At 37.7% G+C, this 15547-nt stretch overlaps 1 protein-coding gene across 2 annotated transcripts in view; it reads right to left on the minus strand.

Annotated features, from left to right (window-relative positions):
- Positions 1 to 15547, minus strand: part of LOC5574581 (protein turtle) — a 756452-nt gene that overhangs the window by 236204 nt on the left and 504701 nt on the right. The gene's annotated exons all lie outside the window — the stretch shown is intronic.

The raw sequence follows: 15547 nt of genomic DNA on the forward strand, positions 1-15547 counted from the left end.
CAACACTCGTTGAACGCAGTTTAGTCGAAGAACTTGGGGTGGAAGGACCAAACGTGCCACTTTGCCTCAAATGGACAGCTAATATGACAAGGAATGAGGATGAGTCACAGATAGTGTCACTTGAAGTATCCGGGATAGATCAAAAGAATCGATTCCATTTGGTGAACGTACGTACGGTGGAAAGTTTGAATCTGCCTACTCAGACGATATGTTTTGAGGAACTCCAAAAGGATCATCCACACCTTAGGGGCCTCCCTGTCCATGAGTACAAGAACGGCACCCCCAAGATACTCGTAGGCCTTCGAAACTTGCAGTTAGCGGTACCATTGAAGATCAGGAAAGGAAAAAGCGGCATAATAGCGACCAAAACTCGTTTGGGATGGTGCCTGTATGGCAGCCTGGATAGAGAACGACAAAGTGAAGATTTCAACTATCACGTATGTGAGTGTGATTCTGAAGCAAGACTAGAACAGCTAGTCAAAGATTATTTCAACGTTGACGACTGTGGAGTAGTGCGTCGAAGTATTATGGAATCCGATGCGGACGCAAGAGCACGAAAGATCATGGAGGACACCACCCGCAGGATAGGAAACCGTTTCGAAACTGGTCTTTTATGGAAGACTGATTTCGTCGAGCTGCCTGATAGTTTTCCGATGGCTTTGCGCCGTCTGCAGTGTCTGGAGAGACGCATGGAGAAGAATCCCGAACTAAAAGAAAACATTCATCGTCAAATTCAGGAATATCAAGCGAAGGGTTTTGCTCACCTGGCAACGGAAGACGAGCTTTCCAGGGCGGACCCCAGACGGATCTGGTACCTCCCACTAGGAGCAGTTTTCAATCCAAAGAAACCTGGAAAAGTGCGGCTAATCTGGGACGCAGCAGCAAAAGTGGATGGAATCTCGCTGAACTCACTATTACTGCCAGGTCCAGACCTTCTCGTATCGCTGGTATCGGTTCAGTTTCTTTTTCGTCAATACCCAGTAGCCGTCAGTGGAGACATCAAGGAAATGTTCCACCAGACGAGAGTTATTGAGCGAGATCGGCCATCTCAATGCTTTCTGTTCCGCAGTAACCCGTCAGTTGAGCCTAGCGTCTACATTATGGACGTGTTGACTTTCGGAGCCACTAGCTCTCCTACGTCGGCTCAATTTGTAAAAAATCAAAACGCACAGGAATTTGGAGATAAGTGTCCAAGGGCAGCAGATGCCATAATAAAAAGACACTACGTCGATGACTACCTCGACAGTTTTGAGACAATCGAGGAAGCAAGGACGGTATCAAGCAAGGTAAAATGGATTCACGCACAAGGAGGATTTGAAATCCGAAATTGGTCGTCGAATGAAAAAGCGGTATTGGAGCATCTTGGTGACCAACCGAGGAAAGAAACGAAGGATTTATCATTGAAGGACGATACAGAACGTGTTCTAGGAATGTTGTGGAGTACTGGAGAAGACATTCTATGTTTTTCTACAACCTTCAAGGACGAAATTGCAAGGCTAATTGAAACGGAAACAAAACCAACCAAGCGTCAAGTACTGAAATGTGTCATGAGCCTGTTTGATCCGTTGGGGCTGTTGGCGTGCATTCTAGTACATGGGAAGATCATGATGCAGAACATTTGGCGCAGTGGCATAAAATGGGATGACTTTATCGATGAAATCACTTACGAAGCGTGGAGGAAATGGATTGGACTATTAGATGAAGTCAATGACATTCGGATTCCTAGGTGCTACTTTCAGAATGCGGGGGCCGAATTGTACCTTTCATTAGAGGCTCATGTTTTTGTCGACGCTAGCGAAGCAGCTTATGCTGCTATGGTGTACTTCCGTATAGTTGAGCAAGATGGCACAGGGAAATGCGCTTTAGTGACAGCTAAAACAAAGGTTGCCCCGTTGCGTTATGTTTCTATTCCACGGATGAAGCTAATGGCCGCACTTTTGGGAGCCCGGTTGTTTCTGTTCGTCCGTGAAAATCACTCCGTCAAAATCAACCGAGTAGTCTATTGGTCTGACTCAGAAGTCACCCTGGCTTGGATTCGATCTGAACATAGAAAATATCGCCCGTTCGTAGCCTGTCGCGTTGGAGAAATCTTGCTCTCGACCAATGTTAACGATTGGCGATACGTCCCCAGCAAACAGAATGTTTCAGATGAAGCTACCAAGTGGAATGACGGAGCAAGGCTTAGCGCTGAAAGCCGTTGGTTCAACGACCCAACATTTCTGCAGTTACCGGAAAAGGAATGGCCGAAATCGAAGAAGAATATCACGGCCACGGATGAAGAACTGAGAGCATGTTACCTACATCAAGAAGCCAATGTTCTGCGCACACCAATAGAATACATTCGATTTTCCAATTGGAATCGATTGCTTCGAGCCACGGCGTATATAGTTCGTTTTGTAAATCTTCGAAACGCTGTGGAAAAGAAATCTAGCGAAACATTGACTCACGAAGAATTGAAAGCAGCAGAAATTCTACTTTGGAGACTAGTGCAATCAGAAGTCTATCCGGATGAGATTGCGATTCTCTTCAAAAACAAGACCAGGAAAGTCGGCGACAGGTTAGAGCTTGAGAAGTCAAGCCCTCTTTGGAGTTTAACTCCAATGCTTGATGACAACGGAGTTCTTCGAATCGACAGTCGCATTACGGAAGCTCAAAGAGTAGCTGAAGACGTGAAGTATCCAGTTATACTACCCAGAAAACATCATGTTACCAGCCTTATCGTGAATGACTACCACAGAAGATCCCTACACGGAAACTCTGAAACAGTGGTCAACGAATTACGTCAGCGATACTATATGGCTCAATTGCGCACCCTAGTAAGAAAAGTAGAGCAACAGTGTCAATGGTGCAAGGTGTACAAAGCAAAGCCTTCAATTCCAAGAATGGGTCCTCTCCCGCAAGCACGTTTATCTCCAGGAATACGCCCATTCACCTATATCGGCGTCGACTATTTTGGGCCAATCTTGGTCAAAGTGAATCGATCCGTAGCTAAGCGATGGGTGTGCTTGATTACGTGCCTAACAGTCCGTGCCGTGCACTTGGAGCTGGCGCATGATCTTTCGACGAAGTCCTGCATTGCCTGCCTCCGTCGTTTTATTGGTCGCAGGGGTTCACCGAAAGAAATATATTCCGACAATGGACGGAACTTTATTGGAGCGAATCGCGTTCTAAGAGACCAAATTCATCTCATCGAACAAGATGTGGCGACGACTTTCACTAATACGGAGACAAAGTGGATTTTCACTCCTCCGTCCTGTCCTCACATGGGCGGTTCGTGGGAGCGTATGGTACGCTCAGTAAAGAAAGCCATGGCAAGCCTTCCGCAAGATAACAAACTCGATGATGAAGGGTTACAGACCGTCTTAGTGGAAGCCGAGGCCATTGTTAACTCGCGACCACTTACCTACTTACCGCTCAACTCGGCTGAACAGGAAGCACTAACCCCAAACCACTTCATCATGGGAAGCTCGTCCGGAATAAAACAACCAACAATAGCTATACAAGAATCTGCGAGCAGAATTACCGCGTCTTGGGATTTGATACAGCGACGCACTAACCACTTCTGGAGACGTTGGGTTCTGGAATATCTGCCTACACTTACCAAACGTACGAAGTGGTTCAACGAAGTGAAACCTATTAAAATCGGAGATCTGGTGATCGTGATTGATGAGACCAGAAGAAATGGCTGGCTACGTGGTCGTATTCTAGAGGTTACAGCGGGCAAAGATGGTCGAGTTAGGCAAGCGATAGTTCAAACATCTGGTGGATTGTTTCGACGACCTGTTTCCAAGTTGGCAGTGCTCGACGTAGTTGGATGCAGTGAGGGGGATCCTCACGGGGAGGGGTATGTTGCTACGACCGTGGCACTAGCAACCTTGCCCGCTACACCTTCACAACAAATTCTCTCCATCAACGCTAGGAGCGCTACTGAACAGACAGACAGATTTAATACAGAGAAAATTCAATCACCAATGTTTTGATTTGGAAACTATTGTGCTCATGTGTTATCCAACATTCTAAAATTATTTTATATTTCTATTCAAAAGTAAAATTCTTATTATTAAATTGAATTGCTTAAAAGCTAACATTTGCTTCTAAAATTACAGATAAGATATTTTTCCAAAAAGCACTAGAAGTGTCTTAAATTAGTTATAAATAGGCTTAACGAGTTGGTAGGTTATACATTGACCAAAATTATTGAATTATGTAATCCTTATGTAATGAATCTTCTACAGGAAGAGCTATGCGCCTTTATCAACCGAATTATTGAACTTAAATTAATCATCCTACAAAACGGTAGGTAAAAATTTAAAACTAAATGTATGCTTAAGATGTATTATATTTCTATAATGATCCTAGCAGATTGCTTCGATAAAAACTGGATTGTTACCTAACGTGTTTTCCATAATAGCGCACTATTAAATGTAAGTAGCTCAATATTGTACAAGGCATAAATAATTATGAAGAAATATTTTCAGCTTGAAGCAAATTACAATAAAGTCGCTATCAGGATTAGTGCGAAGTTTGTTTCTGGCAACACAGTGAATAATAATGCAACATTCTACGGAATCCAGAGAAAAAAATCAAAGACTTTAATGCAGCTTTTCAGCAGGTTCTATAAGAATTTCCTCTTACATGTCTCATAGAAAAACTTTAAGAAATCTTCTAGTGATTTTTCAAAGATTTCATCTGCAATACTTTCAGGGACTCATACTGGGATTCCACTTGATTTTTTTTAGAGATTCCTCTACCAATACTCCCAGAAATTCTTCCAGCGATTTTGCAAAGGATACTTAGGACTTTCTCCAAGTAAACCTTGAGCACTCCATCGATTCACCTTCAGTTATTTCCTCAGGGAATACCCCGATTTTTTTTTTCAAAGACTATATTAGGAGTTCCTCCAGGTATTTTTTCACAAATCCTTCAACCGAATTCTACAGTTGTCACGAAGGAAATTTATGGAAAAATCGCCTGATACAACCATGGAGGACTTGGGCCCTCCTAGAAAACTATCTAAAAGAATCCTTGGATAAAATTCCTGGGTAATTTATATTGTTATCCTTGTTAAGATCCAGGTTATATTCTTGAGATTTGCCTTAGAAAAATTCTTGGAGAAATTCCACAGGAAATATTAACTTAATCTTTGGAATTATCTCTGAATCTATGGAAAAATACCAAAATTCTCATGAATTTCCAAGAAAAGTCATGAAAAAATACATATAAATACGGGCAGCAACACTGCCAACACTTTTTCATTACGAGAATTAAAAAAAAAATGTCTTGCCTGATCCTATTTCCTTCTAATTCATTTCAGGTTTTATTTTGTTTTTCTGTTTCCTGTTTGATGCATCCAAGAGGCTAGACCGATAACAAAAAGAGACCGAACTTTTTGTTTACTGTCTGGCCTCTTTTTGGTCATTTTTTCAAGCTAGAGTTCTTTAAAGTTCCTATATTCAAGGCACTAAAACGCTACCAGGTCTGCACTGTAATCAAAAGAATAATTTTCATAATAAAAAATTAAGTCCTTTTACTTGATCTACAGATATATAAATTACATTCGAACTTAGTCTTAAACTTCGTTGAGAATGCTTTCGTTGTAGTTGGAAAAGTCATATCAGAAAATCGTTTAGAATTTAAGCAAAAGGATTACACTCTACTAGTTTATCCAAATCGTTTTTAAATCTACCTTGATCTTCTTGTTTCTCGTAAAGTCAACAAAATCCCATTCTGAATGTTCAAATATTATGTTTTAGTAATTTTACATATTAGAGTTTATTTCCAAAAATTTCGCTCTTTTTCCGATTTATTGAACAAAACGAATCTTTCAAATCATATGATCCTTATACGAAAAGTAAGTACTATTGCATTGCTTCTTACTATTCGTGAAAATTTGATTATATATATTTTTGTCAACATTTGTGGGGGCCTCTAATATGTGGAGGCCCGGGAGCCATGCAAATCTATTATTTTTAAATCTATTTCACTTTAAATTTACACGATCATGTAACATTCAAGCAATCCTAGTTGAAAATTAAATATTTATTTATATAGACTTACAAGATGCTGTGACAATAAATGAATTTGATTTATTTTCACAGTACCGTAAATTCGGGTGATATTGATCACAGTGTCACACGATTTTATTTCCCTCTAATAGAGCACAGAAATCAATGCAACCTATGTAAATGACGTTGTTTGTCTTAACTATTGTCGAATTGCATATTGTGAAGCTTTTTGTGTTAAGGAATATTTATTTCTATGAAAATAATTGAAAATTCCATAATCGTGTTCTGTGCGGTATTGGCAGACATCAATAAACTTATAGTTTTAAGCAAGGACTTGGACATGGTGTCAACCTGAAAATTTGCAAGGATGCTTGAAATATGTACCCAAAACGAATTTTATCATTAAAATTCGTACCAATTTGTTCATTTTCTTGTAATAATTGAATTTTTTGTGATATCAGAAGATTCCTTCAGAAATTGCCTACATTTAGGCGTTTTCTGCGGTATTGTTGAAAATTAATTGTTTATTATTTCCATAAATTATGCATTGTTAAGAATTTGACAAGCATATTTGGATTCAGGAGGCTCAAATTAAATAAGTAAAGTTGTTTTCAGAACTAACAATAATGGTTTTGACAGGTGATCAATGTCACCCCGAAATGGAATTCCTAGTTTTTTTTTTATTTTAGAGACGATTTTCAGCACTAAAATCACAACTATATGAAAATTTGAGTATATAAATCAATGAGGCTCACTGTCGTACTTCTTTTCGTGCATTAAGTTGTTTGGAATTGGCAACATCATAGAAAACAGACATGGAAAACAGTGAAAAGTGATCAATTTCACCCGAAATTACGGTACTCGTCAGTTTACACTACATTGACATTTAAATATTTTTATCTGTTATTCACTTCGCCATAAAGGTTTTCCCTGAAGCAAATTTTTCCTGCCGTTTGCATTCTGATTTTCGCATTCAAAAATCTTACCCACGTCCGTAAGCGGCAAGACCCACAATTCAAAAAAAGATCCTGAGCACTCTCTCCAAATCCTTCCATCAGATAAATTTCAGCAGTTTATTACGCAGAACGATTTTATAATAAAAACATTATGTTCACATCGTTGAGTAACAAAATATCTTGTGAGGCAGTTTTTCAAAGAATGATGACATTTTCAAAGAATAATAAATTCACTTGAACTAAATATTTAACTCAATGTACAAAAAAAAAAACTACTTCTAGAAAGTTCATTGGAATAATCATTAAAATGCTAGATTTTGGCATAACTTCAAATTACAAATAAAAAGATGTATGAAATTGAAAAATCAAAGTACATAAAATGTCCCATTTTTTATTCAACAACAGCTAATGATTCCGAATATTCAAAAGAATACGTTATCTTACCAACCTTGTAAAATCTAGAAAACAGTAATCAATTTTGCCAAATGATCTTACAATTAATCATTTGAAAATAAGCTTTGAATCAAATTACCGTTAAACTAAACGACATCTGACCACAATAAGTGTTCCAAAGCAATTCGTCCAAATGTCCATTCGACCAAATTTACATTCGACCAAATGTCCATTCGACCAAATGTCCATTCGACCAAATGTCCATTCGACCAAATGTACTTTCGACCAAATGTCATTCGTCCAAACGTCATTCGACCAAATGTCAGTCGACGGAATGCCCTGAAGCCTATTTAGTGGGTTTCAAGTGATTTTCACAAACCGGAAGCCGCCGTCTTGGATTCAAAATGGCGTCGGACATCGATTTCCGTCATCTACCCATTGGTCCTTACGCTTACTTACTTACTTACGCTCCCTCTTTTTACGCTCCAAATTCCAACTTCCGCTACCTCCTTTTGCGCTCCCCTTGTGAGGGAATCTATGACATTTGGTCGAAAGACATTTGGTCGAATGACATTTAGTCGAATGACATTTGGTCGAAAGTACATTTGGTCGAACGGACATTTCGTCGAATGGACATTTGGTCGAAAATGTTTAGTTGTAACAGGAAGCATATGATATTTGGCCGAACCGACATTTCGTGGAAAAGATAGTGGTCGAATCTAAATAGTATGAAAACGAAGGTTTACCTTTAGTCTGACTATCGTCGAGAGTAGCATTTTGTCGTTAATACAAAAGTGATTCAATAATTGAAAAAGCATCAGTCATTTTACCAATATTCCAAATACGCAATCCCACTTTTGACGCCTCAGTCAACTCGTCTTCCCATAGATTTGCTTGAAGAATATTATTAAGCTGGAAGTCACAATAAGCCAATTGGCCATAAGTAGAAATACCGACACCTAAAAATCACTTCGCCAAAAAAGGTTTGCTCAATTAAATTTTTTCCTTCCGTTTTATTCCTAATTCCCACATCAAAAATCTTACCCACGTCCATAAACTGTAAGACACGGAATTCAAAGAAAGATACCGAGTCCTCTCTCCGAATGCTTCCATCAGGTGAAGATCAGCAGTTCATTACGAAGAACGGTGACATTTCAAAAGAATAATAAATAATAAAAACATTATGTTCGCATCGTTGAGCAATAACATAACTTTTTAGTAGTTTTTTTAAAGAATGATGAAATTTTCAAAGAATAATAAATTCACTAGAGATACACAGTTCAGGCAATGTATAAAAAACCTACATCTTAAACTTAACGTCATTCGACCAAAATAAATGTTTCAAAGCAATTCGACCAAATGTCCATTCGACCAAATGTCCTTTCGACCAAATGTACTTTCGACCAAATGTCATTCGACCAAACGTCATTCGACCAAATGTCATTCGACCAAATGTCCTAAAGCCCTTGTGAGGGGTATAAAAACAGGTTTGGCTGTAAATAACTTAAGTACATCATGCAATTAGAATGAGGTCTAGCGATTCTTAGCTAAGATACTCAAGGCGGTAAACGTTTAGTTAAAATACAATACACCTCATAGGAATTATATTCAGCCTACCCCCAAAATACACACCCTCAATAACACCTTTAAAATACTGGCAGTTTTGGTAGAAGTTTTTGCGTTCGCCTATCGAGCTAAGCTCGAGCTAAGGGAGCAAAAAAATACCTATTCGCCGGTCCCTGGCTGGTCCAGCAGCATCGATCGGCCACTTGTACGAGGACTCCGATGGAGAGAACATCCGACTTCAAAGTGTTAAAAAGTTTTGCTACAACGTTTTGCTACTTGTCCCGAAATGGAAGATCGATGAGCCGCCTGACTACGCTTCTTTCAAAGTCACTGTCGAAGGAAAGTACAAACGATTGCTCCTTCGAGAAGATGCCTGGCCCACCGGAATAAAATACAGGGAATTTATCGAGCGACCGAGAAACACATGGAAGCCGTGCCATGTTTTTATCCATGTTTTTAAAAAGTCACTGACACGTGCCGATTGTAAAATGAGCATATGTTAACTGTGGAAGCTGTTTAAACTTAAGTTTTTGTTGATTTAAGTAAACTGTCATCCCTAATATTCGTTTTTGATTGTTCATGCTTGTGTTATTGTTAAAATAGATTTAAGATTATCATTGGGGCTCAATTAAGCCTGTTGATAAGTAAAGGATGAGGAATAAAGAATTCCAGTAAGTGGTCTTCCGGCAAATTGCATTCCGGGTAATGATATAGTATTCTCATGGTGATGAACCATTAAACAATCATGTAGGGCGTCTGTACCAGTCATAGAGGCAATAGTAACGGGCTGAGGAATAAAAAATCGCCAAAAAATAACGGAAGGTCGTTTTTTCTATCTGAATACGTCATTTGAAAGCAATTGTATTCTATTTCACGTAAAAAATATTCTAAGAATGATAAAATCATTGAATCTTCTAATAAATCATTTCCTCCATTACTGGAACATGTTCCAGTAATAGTGGTATTTGCTAACATGTGTTCCTATAATAGTGGTTTACATTGATTTCCCATTGAGACTCACTATTATAGGAACGACCCACTATTACTGGTGCAAAGGAGCAAACAAGTTAAGGTTTTTAATTGTTTTCTACTATTTCCTTACTGACATCCGAGATTTTTTTTTACATATTCATATTATTTTAGCAAGGGCCATGTTAGAAAAATACACACAAAAATATAAATTGCCTTTAACACGCTTAAAACCGCACTACCACTATTATTGGGACACACACTACCACTGGATCAACCACCCTAAATGCAAAAAAAAAACATGTGGGTTGTTTTTCCAATTAAGGTCGTTAGATAAAGGAAGGAATGCCTGTTACATCCATTATTATTAGAAACTTAGTATACCTCTGCATCTCCATTATCATATGAGCCTTCTTTTAGTAGGAGGGATTCACAAGTTACATCATATAGCTTCAATGGATAGCCCTTTGTCTTTATCTGTATGACACATCGACACTCCTTTTATCGAACTTTTTGTAGCATTGTTTATAACTACAAAAACAAAAGTCTAAATATGTTTCATTCAATGTGGTATGTTAAACATAAAAAAAGAATATGTCGACGCTTGTAGTGACGAACTAATCAATGTTTTTTTTTTTTAATAAATACATAAATTTAACTTTCACACCGTTTTCACAAAAAAGATCTGTGTTTACATATATTAATCATATGATATACGAGCATCGTTTGTAAGGCAATTACATCAATTTCGTCACAGCACCCGCAACTATCACGAATTCACGATACTTTATTCGAAAGACCTTGCTCGCGCTTTTGATGCGCACGCGCCAAACGCGAACACAAAAAAGACAATAACTCTGGCAGTGAAAACACGAAACCGCTTCCTTAGGCTTTCGAAGCACACTCTCACTTAGATATAGAAAAATCATTACCGACAAAATTGTTTAAAAGATCTAGGGCTAACATACGGCGATTATCAAGATTCGGAATATCGCTAGGGGAAGGGGTGGTAAAATGAACACCTTAAGGATATCATCTTGTGTCTGATAGAAAAATGAGGATAATGTATAGTTTTATCGCACAAGATCAAAAACAGGGATATGAGCTAAAGCAGGAACACGAATTCAGACCAAAATAGCTAAATTTTCGCATATTTTTATCGCTAGCAAAAAACAATTGAAATGTTCATTTTACCTGCACTATGTGGGTAAAATGAACAGCTGTTGGTGGTAAAATGAACATCATACAAAAAACGTGAGCAAAACTTATATTTTGAACAATTTTCGCTGCATTCCCGAAAATATATCTATAAATAATTGTAATCCATTCAAAAAGAAATGTAAAGTTTCAGATTTGACATCACATCACAACGATATTCCCATCACTGAAAAACCTCAAGACCTTCGAGCCAAAAGTTACGTCAGCTCCAATTTTCAAACGTGGTTTTCTAAAATCTTAGTTTTCGTTGATATTTTCACTTCAATTGACCTCCATATCAATCCGAACACTCGGATATATGCTCTAAATCGTCCGTGCGTGATAAAAATTCATTGAAATTTGTTTTTTCTTGGTAAATGGCACGGTGTTCATTTCACCACCCCTGTTCATTTTACCTACACCACAAGTGGCGCTAGTGTGCATGAAACTTTGTTTTGCAAATATCTCAGGAGCCTGTTTACTTGGATCGATGGCGTCGTCGGCAGAATTGTTCAGTAAGTGAAGGGCTATCATCATTTAAGCCATGAGATTCGAGATTTCGACTCCAGGTGACGGGGCCCAGATAGCCGTAGTGGTAAACGCGCGGCTATTCAGCATGACCAAGCTGAGAATCGTGGGTTCGAATCTCACCAGTCGAGGATTTTTTCGGGTTGGAAATTTTCTCGACTTCCCAGGGCATAGAGTATCTTCGTACCTGCCAAACGATATACACATGCAAAAATGGTCATTGGCATAGTAAGCTCTCAGTGAATAACTGTGGAAGTGCTCATAAGAACACTAAGCTGAGAAGCAGGCTCTGTCCCAGTGGGGACGTAACGCCAGAAAGAAGAAGAAGAAGTGACGCTAAATTGTGTTTTGCAGATATATCAGAAGCATGAGCACCAATATGGCGTCTTCGACAAAGTTGCTCAGTAGCTCAAGGTCTAGCTTATTATAGCCAATAGACTCGCGATGCATCCACTAGGAGGCACTTGTGAGCTTGAATCTTTTGTTTTACAGATATCTCAGAATCCTTATTTTTAAAAATACGTATAAAAATGGAGTCTTCGGCCAAGTTTCGTAACTCCAAGGCTATAATTGTTCATGGCTTCATTGAATTATGTATTTGTAATTATGTAGTTTGATTATGTATCTCTACAAAACTAGCGTCAGAAAAATCAGAATTAATGGAGTTCCTAACGTATCTTCAGAACGCCAAAATATCCTTTAGTCCGGTCTGTCTGAACATCGACCAACTTTACTTAAGAGTGCAAGTTTCGGAGCCATCTGGATATTGAGATATTCCGGTTTCAAATTGCAGTCGATTCCAACTCTATTGCAAAATTATAGAATATAAATCATAACTATTGTGCTCATCAGCCCTACGGTTACATCTTGCATACTTGCTCATATCGTATGCAGAACTTATGTTAGACATGAATCTTCGGTATTCCCAAGTAACACAACTTGTTTTATAAGTGAATAAAATACTTGATTCATACAAACTGGTATGTTTTGTGGTGAATATGGATAACTTTATTTTGTACACTTATATCACCGAAACAGCGCAAAAAATGGCGGCTTATAAAACATCTTTCATGTCATAGAAGATGTTTCCCAATACATCATTAGAACATACAATTATGTGTTAAAGATGTATTACATAGCATCACTAATACTTACTTGTTATATTGAAGCTAAGAAGATGTATTGTTTTACAAATTACATCTATTTTTGTTTTGATAGCATCAGTTCAAAACAAAATCAAAATAAATTATTAAATTTTCTTCCCAATTTAATTCCCAATAGTGTACTCAAACTGTGTGTGGCTCTAGATTTATTGTGAAATGCACAATTTTATTAATTGTAAATTCATGCGCCTCAATGAAATGGAAAAACAAAACAAACTATCCTAAAAATATGTGTGGCATCATAGAATTTTGCAGCGGATCAATTCCCAATGTCAGAAACACAATATGGTGTCTTCCTCACGAAGCCTGAAGTGCCGTCAAAAAAAGTTCGGATGTTTATCGATTAAATATTCTAAACTATACTATGAAAATTACGTTATTAAGTAGCATCCACATTAATATCAATCGAACTACCCTGAATAGCACACTACTTGTGTATATTCACAATGTGTTTATTGCGCTAACTTCTCAAATTAACATTCGGACAGCATAAATCAAACTACTTTATATACTGTGCCGTGGCAATTTTTTGGACCGTCAATGTTGCCCCCGGCAAATTTTTACTTTGCATTCGTACGTACCACGTGGCAACTGAAGCGCTTGTATAGTTAGTTTGAACAACGTATTTAAGACGTAAAAATAACATGCATAAATCTCAAACCATCAAGTTGGCTCAAACAGGTGTTAATAATGCGCTATTGACGTTTTACTTAGCATCTTATTTTCAAGAAAGGTAATGAAGTCATAATCTTGTATAATCAACGTATTCAATACGCATCAGAAACATATGTTTTTTTGATTGAACGTTGTGAGGCAACTTGTAATCATCAAACCTTACAATGACTGTATTTCACCCCAAGATGTTTTTCAATAGGATTATAATACAGTTGTAACACATCATATGTCAATCTCGAATAGCATTGAATGCAATTGCTGTAGCCCAGCTGTGATGACGATGGACTTCAAAGAATAACAGAGCATGCGCTACTGTATAGAATGCTTGCATTTATATTGGTGAACAATCTCGGCTCATCTATGCATTACTTGGTGGTGTAGTGTTAAGGTGTTGACTTCTGAATTCAAAGGTCACGAGTTCGAGACCGGGTGAAAACTTTTTTTAAATTTTCATCAAATTTTTGTGGCATCGTATGTCTGATTGTAAAAGTACGGAAAAGTCGTGCCAAATGCTAAGATAGCCTCCACTTTGATAGGTGTAAAATAATTTGTAAAGTTTATACCAGCTGAAAATTGTCTTTTTGTCACCTTAAAAATTAAGGTTCAAAACTTTGATCTTCATACGGGAGTGGGTTAGAAAGGCCCGGGTCAATATAAACAACTTGCCTGATGGTAATGAATCTTCATGGTGTTTGAATGTTATTGAAACCAAGTTCAAAATACTTTTTTAGCGCATACGTTTTGATAACGTAAACATGTGCGGTTTAAATCTTAAAAGAGTTATAATAACGCACACGAAGCTATAATAATACCTAGACCGTTTGTTTTATTTCCAATTCATGATCTTGCATGACATGTTTTTCGAATACTGTACTATAGCTCATATTTAACACAAGATGTTATATAATACTCAAATAGAGCTTCAATATAACAATGTTGTTAATGCTGCACAAAAAGATGTATTTGGTGTTACTTGTGTTGACATCCTTAACCATAAAAGCAATGTTTCGAAAAGTTGCCAAATTTACGCATAAGGTTAACGCAATTTTCGCGAAAATCTTCACTTTCATTAGCTCATGAATATAAGAAAGCGAAGCACCATTCATGATTTGGAAATATTTCATCAATAAATGATAATATGAACTTTTTACGAGATGAATCATTCCGATCAATTTTACCCCACTGATCAATGATACCCCGGATTACGGTACCCAATAAACAAAAAAAAAACTTGTCTTTTGAGTCTGTGAGGCGTTAAACTCTATTGACCCTCTAATAATCGTACTAGTCAATCAAAGCTAAAAATCTAAATATTCACAGATATAGTTCAGAATCTAACACTATGTTATACTTCAAAATTCATACGAATTTCCAGTTTATTTATTTCCAGTACCATTTATGAATATTCGAAAAGATTCAATGAACCATTTGAATGATTCGATTCTCTTTGGTGAGTGAATTACAGGGTATTCACTCCCACATAGGTTTCAGTTTCAGCTTGCCTACGAACCATATGCCCCGGCTGTAAACTCTTTTCGAAACTATTGCATTGTCTTACTCATAAAGCATTGCTACCGTTTACGTCGACATCAAAACTGTTCTGATCCTGTCAGGAAATTCCGGAAATAAATTGATGTCCGTGGTCTGGCGAACATGAAAGGTGCGTGCAGGTTCATATGTTCCGATTTTGCTCCGTCAGATAAGGTACTCATTCAATCCAGCAAACGGCCGTGCATTTATTTTCCTTTCCAACGAAGTGATTGCTGAAATTTACCGTTCGTTTGTGTTCATGCGCCTAGAATGGGTCCATATCAGGTATGTACCAATATGGAAAGATCGACGACCGTCGAAGCTTGCGTGCGTTATGCAAACACTAATAGATGCTTGCGATGATTTCACAGACAAATAGATACAGCATATTTTTAGTCCTTATTCCTAACGTTTCTTTGAATAAATATTTGTTTAACACTTCCGATACGATTTTTCTGTTTAAGCATGTTAATGGTTACTACTCCGATATTGATAAGAACCGGTAAGATTTTCTATTCGATCCAAACTAATAAGGGATGGGACTTTCCGATTATTATCGAAACGC

The sequence above is a fragment of the Aedes aegypti genome, chromosome 1 (assembly GCF_002204515.2).
Source record: "Aedes aegypti strain LVP_AGWG chromosome 1, AaegL5.0 Primary Assembly, whole genome shotgun sequence".
Classification (NCBI taxonomy): Eukaryota; Metazoa; Arthropoda; class Insecta; order Diptera; family Culicidae; genus Aedes; species Aedes aegypti.